This window comes from Nyctereutes procyonoides, unplaced genomic scaffold, assembly GCF_905146905.1.
Source record: "Nyctereutes procyonoides isolate TBG_1078 unplaced genomic scaffold, NYPRO_anot_genome, whole genome shotgun sequence".
Classification (NCBI taxonomy): Eukaryota; Metazoa; Chordata; class Mammalia; order Carnivora; family Canidae; genus Nyctereutes; species Nyctereutes procyonoides.
The window spans coordinates 3,550,023-3,562,094 of record NW_026575043.1 but is presented as its reverse complement, the minus strand read 5'-3'; positions in this window follow the sequence as shown (position 1 = coordinate 3,562,094).

Genomic DNA, 12,072 nt, shown 5'->3' with positions numbered 1-12,072 from the left:
AGAAAAAAAAAGTAGTGCATAAGCAATCAAAATTTCCAAGTTTTTTTGTTTGTTTTATGATTACCAAGCCTAGTCTCCTTCTTGTATTTATACAAAAATCTTTTTACACATTGGCACAGGAGGTGTGCTTATCAGATTTTAAAATTATCCACAGAGCCACTAAACTGGACAGTGAGTGACGGGCTGATCTCTGTGAGATACCACCTGGACAAGTTGACTCTGATATACTAATAATACAGTGTGTGTGGTTTAAAGGGGTGATTAATCTGTCCACATTCCTTTATCATGGCCACAAGATGACATACTAGGCTTTCCTCATCAATTTGCTGGAATCACTGGTTTTATTCCACTGATTTAGCACTATAATTGTACTTCCATCACTACCCTCTCCATTTTTTTTAGAAGAGTCTGGATTGAAAGGACTTGTTTACAGAACACAAGGGGGCTTCCTTTTTCTTTTTAATAATAAATTTATTTTTTATTGGTGTTAAATTTGCCAACATACAGAATAACACCCAGTGCTCATCCCGTCAAGTGTCCCCCTCAGTGCCCGTCACCCATTCACCCCCACCCCCCACCCTCCTCCCCTTCCACCACCCCTAGTTCGTTTCCCAGAGTTAGGAGTCTTCATGTTCTGTCTCACAAGGGGGCTTCCATTACCATGTCATTCTCACAGATGCTGTTTGCTCATAATTTTACCAACAATTTGATTTTCAAATTTACTAGTTCCTATTTTGAGAATTAAACTTCCTCCTCCTTTTTTCCCTCAAAATTTGAGATTTGTTTCTTTGCCCAGTCTTTTAGACTCACAGCACATGGGCCAGTTCCTACATTATCCTATTTTGTCTAGTTCTGGACACTTCATTTTAAACACCTGCGGTGGTATCATTTGATGCTCTTACACATTCTTTTGGGCTTCAGTTCTTTCCTTTGTTAAAACGTTGCAGGTTACTGTAAACATTGCTTTACTGAAGGAGGAGAAGAAAAATAATTGGCTACTTTCCTTGCTTATTGCTCTCTTGGCATTTATGCTAATTTCATCAAAGCAGCAGAGATTCCTGTTCTTCCTGTTTCTTTTTAAATCCCAATATGCTTCAGCCCTTTCCCTCCAGGTGGGGTGGGAAACTGGACAAAGTCTCCCTTTTGTCACCTCCATCCTGTTGCCCTCCTAGAGGAGCAGCCATGAATCTGCCTGGATCCAGGTCAGTGGCTGGGATACTCTGCTTGTGGGAGGGGCACTAAAGGGCACTCTTCTCCTCCTGGCTATAGTGGTAGCTGGGACAGTTGCTATTTTCCTCTTCTCTGTTTACATAAAACCTCAAGCAGGGGTGCCTGGGTGGCTGTCAGTTAAAGCGTTCGACTCTTGATATTGGCTCAGGTCATGATCTCAGGATTGTGAGATGAGCCCTGCATTGGGCTCTGCACTGAGCATGGAACTGCTTAAAATCCTCTCCCTTTTCAGGGCGCCTGGGTGGCTCAGTAGGTTAAGCATCTGCCTTCGGCTTAGGTCATGATCCCGGGGACCTGGGATCAAGGCCCATATGAGGCTCCCTAACTTATCAGGGAGTCTGCTTCTTCCTCTCCCTGTGCCACCCCATGCCCCCCACACTTGTGCATGCATGTGCTCTTTCTCTCACTGGAATAAATGAGTGAAATCTTAAAAAAAATAAAATTCTCTTCCTTTCCCTCCCCACCCTCTAAAAAAATAAAATAAAAAATAAAACCTCGGTGGTCTCAGTTTGTTCTTGGCAGAAAGATTTAGGTCCTGAGTGTACATTGTGTCCTGCGGCCTGGTTTACCCGAGTTACAAAGGCAGTCACAGGAATCCACTTAGAGATGAAGGGGAAGCCGGGAGAGGCTTCTGTACACTGCTGCCTCTTACACATCTCAAAGGAAGCAGCAATGGTTGGCCTGAGGCAGGGTCTGGATATCCTGAGTGCAATTCCAGTACCTGCTTCATGAGTCTACACCTGAACTTGCTCAGAACAGCCCTGTGCTTGGTTTTTATTTTTATTTTTTAAAAGATTTTATTTATTTATTCATGAGACACACAGAGGGAGAGGGAGAGACATAGGTAGTACTCCATCCCAGGACCCGGAGATCACAACCTGAGCCAAAGGCAGATGCTCAACCACTGAGCCACCCAGGCATCCCAGTGCTTGCTTGGTTTTTATACTTCCCTTACCATCTTGAAATTATGAGTTTTTTCTTTTTTTTAACACAAGGGCTCTCCTGTTCATCTGCCACTGGACCTGACCCAATGACACAGCCAGGCCTGATCTACCTGTTACTGCTTCTATGGGGGAGGAAATAACTCTGTGGTGGGTTTCATAGAGGCTGTGGAGGTTCTTGCTTAGAGGGCATTCGGCAGTTTTGAGGAAGGTACGCTGCCTTTCATCTTTCTTCCAAACCTTTTAAAATCCTGCACTTCTGAGAAAACTCTGCCTACACTGGTCCTTCAGATGCCTGCCTCCCTCTTCTCTTCATTTTCACAGACATACACCATTTTGACTGGAGCTTGCTTTTCTGATTTTCTTAAACACTCTAGAGTCTTGAATCCAACACAAATATGGTTGGTGATCTATTTTGGTTCTTTTCATTGAATTTCTTTTTCAATCTATTTTCCATAAGTCTATTTCAAATCTTAACCCATAAATTCCCCAGAGGGAAAAAAAGTTGCATTAGCAAATCTGCAGCACAAATAAGACATCCTTTAACTTCCCCTGCTTCTCCTTTCCATGGACAGGAGTGGCTTTAGCACTTCTTATATGCCTATTCCTATGTACCTTGCTCACCCACAACTCTTGTTTTTCACTCTGGTAGGGAGAAAGTGATTCTTATACATACCCATTTCAAAATTATTTATCAAGTTTCTTTTTTTTTAAAGGTTTTATTTATTTATTCATGAGAGAGAGAAGAAAGGCGTGCAGAGACACAGGCAGAGGGAGAAGCAGGCCCCATGCAGGGGGGTCTCCAGGATCACGCCCTGGGCTGAAGGCCACGCTAAACCGCTGAGCCACCCAGGCTGCCCATTTATCAAGTTTCTTGCAAGAAAATAGCCTTTCTTGGGAGGGTGGAAAGTAACTTTGCTATCTCTGATAGATAGATTCCTTGGGTTTTTTTTCTTTAGTCTAAGAATGTGCCAACTATCTAGAGTAAAGGTCAGCAAAACATGGTCATCAGGCCAAATTCAGCCCATGGCCTGTTTTGTCTTGCCTGAGAACTAAGAACAGTTTTTATATTTTTAGGGTGGTACCCCCCCCACACACACACGCACACACAGTGTGCAATAAAGGAAACCTAAAATATTTACTATCTGTCCCTGTAAAGAAAAAAGTCTCCCAACTCTGGATTTAGAGAACTGTAACAATCTGCTCTCCCTTCCCACTGAAGTCAACAGAAAAAGTTACTCTAAGCTTTGGCAAAAGCAGTCTTCAAACTCCACTGGGTCCTGAATCCTGTGTTTTCTTTTTGTTCTCTCTCCACAGCAGCTGTTTCTAACCATGTCTACTGTGCCTAAGAGCATTACACTGGGCTCTATGCTCTTGGCAAGCCCTCAGACCTTTCTGAGGAAAGTATTCCCAAACACAAGCTTTCTACATAAAATATCTGTGGTTTTTGCCCTTCACCAGAAGCCAACCCTGCTGCCCGGGCAGCAGTCCAAGGCAGCCAGGGTAGAGGGAGGGAGAACCTCCCTTCAAAGAGGACAGTACAGTGGCACCCTGCCCAGTGGGGACGCTCCTGCTGGGGAATACTAGTAGACCCCCCTCCTCCCCCAATAAGGCACTCTCTTTTAGGACCTACAGATACTTAGGTGTACTCAAAAAAGAAAAGCCTCAAAAACTCAGGTTATTTGGGGGCACCTGGCTGGCTCAGTCGGTGGAGCATGCAACTCTTGATCTCAGGGTCATAAGTTCAAACTCAACATTGGGAGGTAGAGATCACTTAAAAAAAATTAAAGGACACCTGAGCGGCTCAGTGGTTAAGCGTCTGCCTTTGGCTCAGGTCGTGATCCTGGGTCCTGGGATCAAGTCCTACATTGGGCTCCCCACAGGGAGCCTGCTTCTCCCTTTGCCTATGTCTCTGTCTCTCTCTGTGTCTCCTGTGAATAAAAAAATAAAATCTTAAAAAAAATTAAAATTAAAAAATAAAACCCCTCAGGTTACTCATTCAGTTCTCAGAGGACTGTTGGTAATCTTGGCTTTGGAAGTACTTCAACCTAGAGTGACCGATCAGCTGCTGAGGGGGCGCTCCTATAGCATTTCTGGGCTTTGTGCCTCCATGCACTGTACTCCCATCTCTTTTTCTTGCAGTGTATGTAAGCCTTAATGAATGCAACATCCACTGCAGTTGCGAGCCTGCATCAGTTTCCCCTTGCTCCAGGTGGTCTTACTCCTGCTACCCTCACCTGCCCCTTGCTAAGCCTCTCAGCCTTTCCTTCTGCCACGGGGAGCATTTCTGTGTGGCCAACCTAGGGGAATGGGGCGGTGTAGCGTTATAACACAGCCCTCATGCCTGCACCTGGTGGACTGCATAGCTGATCTTCTAACCACCATTATGAGCTAGCAATTCTAAACAACATCAGATAAAATACTCCTTCCTGAAAACAATCTTTTGCTGGTCAGTTCTAAACACTGTAGCAGGGATCCCTGGGTGGCGCAGCGGTTTGGCGCCTGCCTTTGGCCCGGGGCACGATCCTGGAGACCCGGGATCGAACCCCATGTCGGGCTCCCGGTGCATGGAGCCTGCTTCTCCCTCTGCCTCTCTCTCTGTGACTATCATAAATAAATAAAAATTAAAAAAAAAACACTGTAGCAGTTACTGTTGGTTTTCCTAAAATAAAACTTGAGCACTTTTTATTATTCCTTTAATAAACATTATACTCTTCATGCGGGTATTCAGAGACCTCCAGGTTATGTGCTTGGCATCCCACACACCCAGCCTCAGCCACACACAGTTGGTTTGGAGAGTACATGTCCAGTGGAATCAGTGCAGTTCACTTTGGGTACAGCTCCTGTCTCCAGTCCCTGGTGTACTGTATTTTTGCTTTTAAATACTAGATTAAGGGGCACCTGGGTTGCTCAGTCAGTCAAGCATCTGCCTTTGGCTTGGGTCATGAACCCAGGGTCTGGGATGGGGCCCCACATTGGGCTCCCTGCTCAGCGGGGAGCCTGCTTCTTCCTTTACCCCTCCCCCTGCTTGTGTTCTCTGTCAAGTAAATAAAAAAAATATTTAAAAAAAATACTAGATTGAGAAAAAAATGATAGCACAGTCATTATACATATAGGTGGAGAAACAGAACTTGAGTCACTTCAATTCTGTCATATTTTGAGACCACCTGGAATTCTTATCTGTGTTTAAAATTCAAAACTGTCAGTGCAAATGGAGAAGTTTTGTAAGGACAGATTTTAGTTCACACTTGAAACATTTTACTGAATTTGAGTAAAATCTTTAAAGTTGACATTTCCTTAAAAAAAAAAAGTTGAAACTTCTTTTTAAATTGTTTAACGATCAGTGGTTGCCAAGGGTTGTGGAAAGGGAGGGACTTGAGAACCTATCTAATCATGGGCACCTGGGTAGCTCAGTTGGTTGAGTGCCCGACTTTGGGTTTTAGATCAGATCATGACCTCAGATGTGTGAGATCAAGGCTGGCATCAGGGTATGGAGCTGGCTTAATATTCTCTCTCTGCCCCTCCCCCACTCTTAAAAAAAAAAAACATATCCAGTAGGACCATTTAGTATTTTCCTCTAAATTGTATCTTTTGCATGCAAAACAAAAGTATCAAAGTATTACTTTCTTCCCTTTTTTGTACTGTAATTTATCAAAAATCTTTTTCTTACGCAGAAAGTTCAAAACAGAAAACTTTCACTTTCTGCATTTACTTTCTGGTTGTTTTATTATTTGCCTCATTTCATGATTCCTGAAAATAACATTTGTTAAAAATGATCCACACTAAATAAACTAGTCCATCCAGACAATGGAATATTATTCAGGATGAGAAGAAATGAGTCATGAAGAGACAGGGAGGAAACTTAAATGCATATCAGTAAATGAAAGAAGCCAATCTGAAAAGGCTACATACTGTTTGATTCCAACTCTATGACACTGTGGGCAAGCTCAAACCCTGGAGGCAGTAAAAGGATCAGTGGTTGTCAAGGGTTGTGGAAAGGGAGGGATGAATAGGTCGAGCACAGAGGGTTTTTAGGGCAGTGAAAATACTCTGTATATGATGTACACATGTCTTACACCCTGGTGCAGACCCACAGAATGTACACACCAAGAGTAAACAAAGCTTAGGCTTTGTGTGATAAAGAGATATCAAAGTAGCCTCCTGACCTGTAACAAATGTGCCACTCCAGTGCAGGCGCAGGATGTTGACATCCTGGGGAGGCTATGCCTGTATGGAGGCAGAGGGTATATGGGAAAATCCTATGCCTTTGGCTCAAGTTTGCTGTGAACCCAAAATTGCTCTTAAAAAAACCCCCACTCTGGGTGTTTAATGAGCTCAGTACACCCCTGGGCATCCCTCTTACAGCCCCTCATTCTTAGCTCACACACTCTCCCGCCTTCCCAGCAGTTACACTGACTTCACAGCTTTATCTGTTTCTTCCCTTGTCCCCTGCAACTTCTCCCTGGTTCCTGGCTCCTCTCTAGCAGCATTTAAACATGCTCAAACATTTCCTATCTCTTGCCAGATTCCTTTATAGAGTTTTCTGTGTTTGCTGGTTCCACAGGTTCACCTGCTTCTTTACCCTCAACCTGCTGCAGTGTGATGGCGGTACTCACCCCTAAGATGCCATGCTCGCCTGGTTTCTTTTGCCTCTTGGGTTGTTCTTTTTTCTGTTGCTTACATATCAAAGGTCCTCAGACTTAGATCCTGAGATCCTTTCATCTCCTGCTCCACAATGTTGAGTGATTTTATTTATTCAGAGTGAGGACACTTCAATTCTGTCATATTTTGAGACTACCTGGAATTTTTATTCAAGAGGAATAAGAATATTATCTAGAGGACATCTAGACTCAATTAAGACTCAAGAATATAGACTTGAGACTTGAATATATAGACTCAAGAATAAGAATCTTATCTAGAGGACACCTAGACTCAAAGAAGTAACCTAAAGTCATGTTGTATGACAGCATTAGAATGAGGGTCATGTGTAATCTAAGTCGACCGTGTGCTAGACACTGTGTTGGCCATACAATGATAATGAGATGGTATCCCTCCCCCTCCAACTTTTGCAACCTGCATAGTCCTTCCCTTCCGTCCTCCCTTCCACCCCCCCCCATTCCATTGGGCCCTTGCCTGTCTAGTTCAGGTTTCAGTTTATTTTATTTTACTTTTTAAAATATTTTATTTATGTATTCATGAGAGACACACAGAGAGAGAGAGGCAAAGACATAGGCAGAGAGAGAAGCAGGCTCCATGCAGGGAGCCCGATGTGGGACTAAATCCCGGGACTCCAGGATCACACCCTGGGCAGGAGCTCAGCCACCCAGGTATCCAAGGTCTCAGTTTAAAATGTCCCTTCAGGGCACTTGGGTGGCTCAATCTGTTAAGCGTCTGCCTTTGGCTTAGGTCATGATCTCAGGGTCCTGGGATCGAGCCCCGCATCGGGCTCCCTGGTCCAAGGGGAGTCTGCTTCTCCCTGTCCCTCTGCCCTGCTTGTGTGTGTGTGCTCTCTCTTAAATAAATAAAATCTTTTAAATAAATAAATGTCCCTTCATCTGAGAAATCTTGCCTGACTACTCTTGAGACTGGCTGTGCCTCACAGCACCCTCCCTCTACCTATTCCCATGCATTTCTTACTAGGGCTTCTAATTGTTGACTTGTCTATTTTTCCCCATTGGCATCTACGTTGCTTACAGTTTAAGACCTTTCCTCTGCTTGAGCAAGAAGAGCAGAGTGAGCCATGCTACTAGGAGCCACACCAACTCTATTTTGCCAGGGCAATGGACACCAAGCTCACTGAGGGCAGCAGAACTCTGTCTACAGGCACCATCATACCCACAATACTTAGTGCAATACCTGGTATATGGTAATTACTCAGAAATTGTTTGCTCTTTGAAGAATGAATGGAAAAAAAGAATGAATGAGCCACTTGACTTTATGCTAAATGTTGGAACAGAACTTTGAGAAATGTCCTATTTCTTGGGCAGAGAAAAGATCACAGAGGAGGAGGGCTATTATGTTGGGAGGTGGATTAATGAACTAGCCGACTTCTGGAGGTTCCTACGGATCCAGTGATTCTGGTTTTGGAAATAGGATTTATTCATCCTTGTTACTAACATTTTGAAGAATGTTACTTCGCAGAGATATTAATGAAAGTATAGTTTGCTCAATAGGTGAGAAAATCAATATTGTATAATAGCTTGTTAGATGCATAAGTCTTTCAAATTTAAGTTCGGCTTTTAATCACGTTGGATAGTATTGCCACCTAGTGGGGAATATAAAAATTATTCCTGGAACTACATACCGAGACTACTGGGTAAATTATTGTGGATAAGGTTATTAATGTTCTGAAACTGAACCTAAACAGGCTATTTCAAGAAGAATTCCGTTGGCCTGGTATTTGCTGTAACTCAGGTGATCTGACTGACCTGCTGATCACAAGGTCAACTGAAATTTCTAATAAGGAAAGTTCAACATTTCTTTGAAACTTTGTCCTTAAAATATATTCCTAAGAGTGTGCACAGAAAAAAAAAAAGAGAATACTATAGTCAATACTGTATCCAAAATGTACTTGAATTAATTCTTTTCTCTATTACCCACTGAATACACAGGATTGCTTTTGTTCACACATTTTCATTTACTTTTTCCAACATTTTATCATAAAATTTTCAAACAAGCTGAAAAAATTTTACAGTGAACATCTACACACCCACTACCCACTACCTAGAGTCTACCACTGCTTTACCACATCCATCTAAACATCCCCATGTCTATCCATCTATTTTATGTTTTTGAAGCATTTCAAAATAAACTGCAGATATTGGCTCATTTCCCTCTAAATACTTCAATGTCCATTATCATTAACAAGTTTTTATTTATGTTTTCCATTTATGAAATACATCATTCAAAAGTAAAGAGGTAGATCCTCAAAAGTCTCACTCCTATCCTGTTCTCACTCCCATTAAATAACTACATTCCATTTTCATTCATTCTTGATTGAGCCTGTTTCTTTTTTATGAATATGTAAATACAGACATACATTCTCAATACTTTCTTCAATAAGGGTAGGATGCTACATATACTCTCTCATTCCACTCTTTTCACTTAATGGCATATCCTGAGAATTCTCCATTTCAGAGATCTTCCTAATTCTTTGTTTATGGCTTCATAGTACTATATTGCATAGCTAAATTGTAATATATTCAACCCACCTTCTATGTACTATGCAATTTACATGCCTTTCCAATCGTTAGGCATCATAGATCATGTCATAATGAAAAGCCCTGCACACGTTATCTTAAATTTATGGTGGCAAACCTTCAGAGTAAACCCCCAGAAGTGGAATTGCTAGGTTCAAAGTCAATGTGCATATGGACAGGGCAGCAATGAATTGGTACAAACAGCCAATTAATACAGGGCCTTTACATTCTGCACTCCCACTAGCCATGTAAGAGAATACTTGCTCCCTCCCAGCCTTGCCTAGTGTTTCATTAGTATTCTGCTGCCTGTAGCAAATTATCACACTCTTATCAGCTTAAAACCAAACACATTTATTATCTCATAGTTACTATGTGTCAGCAGTCTGAGCACAGCTTAGTTGGGCCCTGTGTTCATGGTCCTACAAGGCTGTATATGATGTGTTAATAGGGCTGTGTTCTCATTTGGAGGCTCCAGTGAGGACAACTCTGACTCTGAGCCTCTTCAGGTTCTCGGCAGAATTTTTCTCTTTGGGGCTATAGAACTCACGGTGGCTGGTTTCTTCAAGGCCAGTAGGGGATGGTCTCAGCCCTCAAGAAAGGTTGAAGCCTTTTGTAGAAGGGCACCCTACTAGTAAGTCAGGGCCACCAGGATAATATCCCTTTTGATTAATATAAAGCCAACTGATTGGGACCTTAATTACATACAGAAAATCCACCTGCCTTTGCCATATACAATAACCTATTCAAGGGCATAACTCCAAAGATCAGATATCATGGGGGACTGTTTTAGAATTTTGCTTACTGGAAGTACCATAGTCAAGCTTTTGAATATTTGCCAATCTGGGGCACCTGGATGGCTCAGTGGTTGAGTGTCTGCCTTTGGCTCAAGTAATGATCCTAGGGTCCTGGGATTGAGTCCAACATCGGACTCCCCACAGGGAACCCGCTTCTCCCTCTATGTCTCTGCCTCTCATGAATAAATACTAATAAAAAAAAAAGAATATTTGCCAATCGGCTTGGTGAGAAAGTTTCTCAGTGCTTTCATTTGCAGATCTCTTTTTTATGAGTGAGGTTGAGTGTTGTTTCAAACATTTAAGAATCATTTGTATATCTTCTTCCCTGAACTCTGTATTCCCGTCTTTTGTCCTTTTTCCCAATGAGTTGGTGGTTTTATTCCCTTCAATGTTTTCAGAGCTCTTTATTAATTAGGGAAATGAGGACTTTATCTGCAAAATATATTGCATACATTTTCTCTCAGCTCATCATTTGCCTTTTGTCTCTGCTTATGGAAATCATCTGGTTTTTAAGATGCTGAAAAAAATTTCAATTTTTCTAATCAATGTGTAGGCTACTATGATCTAGGCTAAGTAAAACATACCTAAAGGCCCACATATAGCACATGGGCACCATCCACACCATCCTGTCTTTTAATTCTGCACCAAAAGTATCCTCTAAAGACAGTTGACATATATACATATACTATATATACACACATACTACATAATTTCTAATATCACTTGAGTCATTAATTTTGAACCTCCATTGGTAATATGTTTCACTATATCACATCCCTTAGCTATGCTTCTACTACATCAAATGGTTTGTCAAAAAATAAATTGGGGGACAGTGGTTGAGTGTCTGCCTTTGGCTCAAGTAATGATCCTAGGGTCCTGGGATTGAGTCCCACATAGGGCTCCCCACAGAGAGTCTTCTCCTCCCTCTGCCTATGTCTCTGCCTCTCTGTTTTTCATGAATAATAAAATCTTTAAAAATAAATAAAATACAATAAAAAATAAATTGGTGTAAAAATGTGTGGTTGCCAAGGGTTTTTTTTTTAAATTTTATTTATTTATTCATAGAGACAGAGAGAGAGAGAGAGAGAGGCAGAGACACAGGCAGAGGGAGAAGCAGGCATCATACAGAGAGCCTGATGTGGGACTGGATCCAGGGTCTCCAGGATCACGCCCTGGGCTGCAGGCGGCGCTAAACCACTGCGCCACCGGGGCTGCCCTGCCAAGGTTTTTATAGCCAAATATTTTCCAGTATTTCCACTTCCTCACTCCTTGTTTAATCCTTTTTAAGTTACTACTCTTAAAAAATTTATTATTGAATTTTTCAAACATATAGAAAAGTAGAGGGGATAAGAAGAATAAATTCTCAGGTATTCATTCATGTATGCTAACCTCAATGGTTATCAACACAAGGCCACTACTATTTTATTTATACCAATGGCTCTTAATTGTGGGTGATTTTCCCCACAGGAGTATTTGTCAGTATCTGTATTTTTTTTAAGATTTCTTTTATTTTTAAGTAATCTTTACACCCAACATGGGGCTCGGACTCACAATCTTGAGGTCAAGAGTTGTATGTTATACTGACTGAGACTGCGAGGCCCCACTCAATGTCTGTATTTTTGTTCATCACAACTGAGGAGCAGTCCTGGCAGCTAGTGGATAGACACCAGGGATGCTGCAAAGGTCAGCCCCCCACAACAGAGTTATCTGGCCCAAAATGTCAATCATATCCATGTTAAGAAAATCTTATATTTTTACCCTTCCTTCTGAATTGATTTATGTCAAGTATCAGATATACCATTAATCTATAAATAGTATTTATAGGTTAAAAACCTTTAGAGTAAAAACCACAATACCATTATTTTTTTTATTTGTTTTTATTGAAGTTCGATTTGCCAACATATAGTA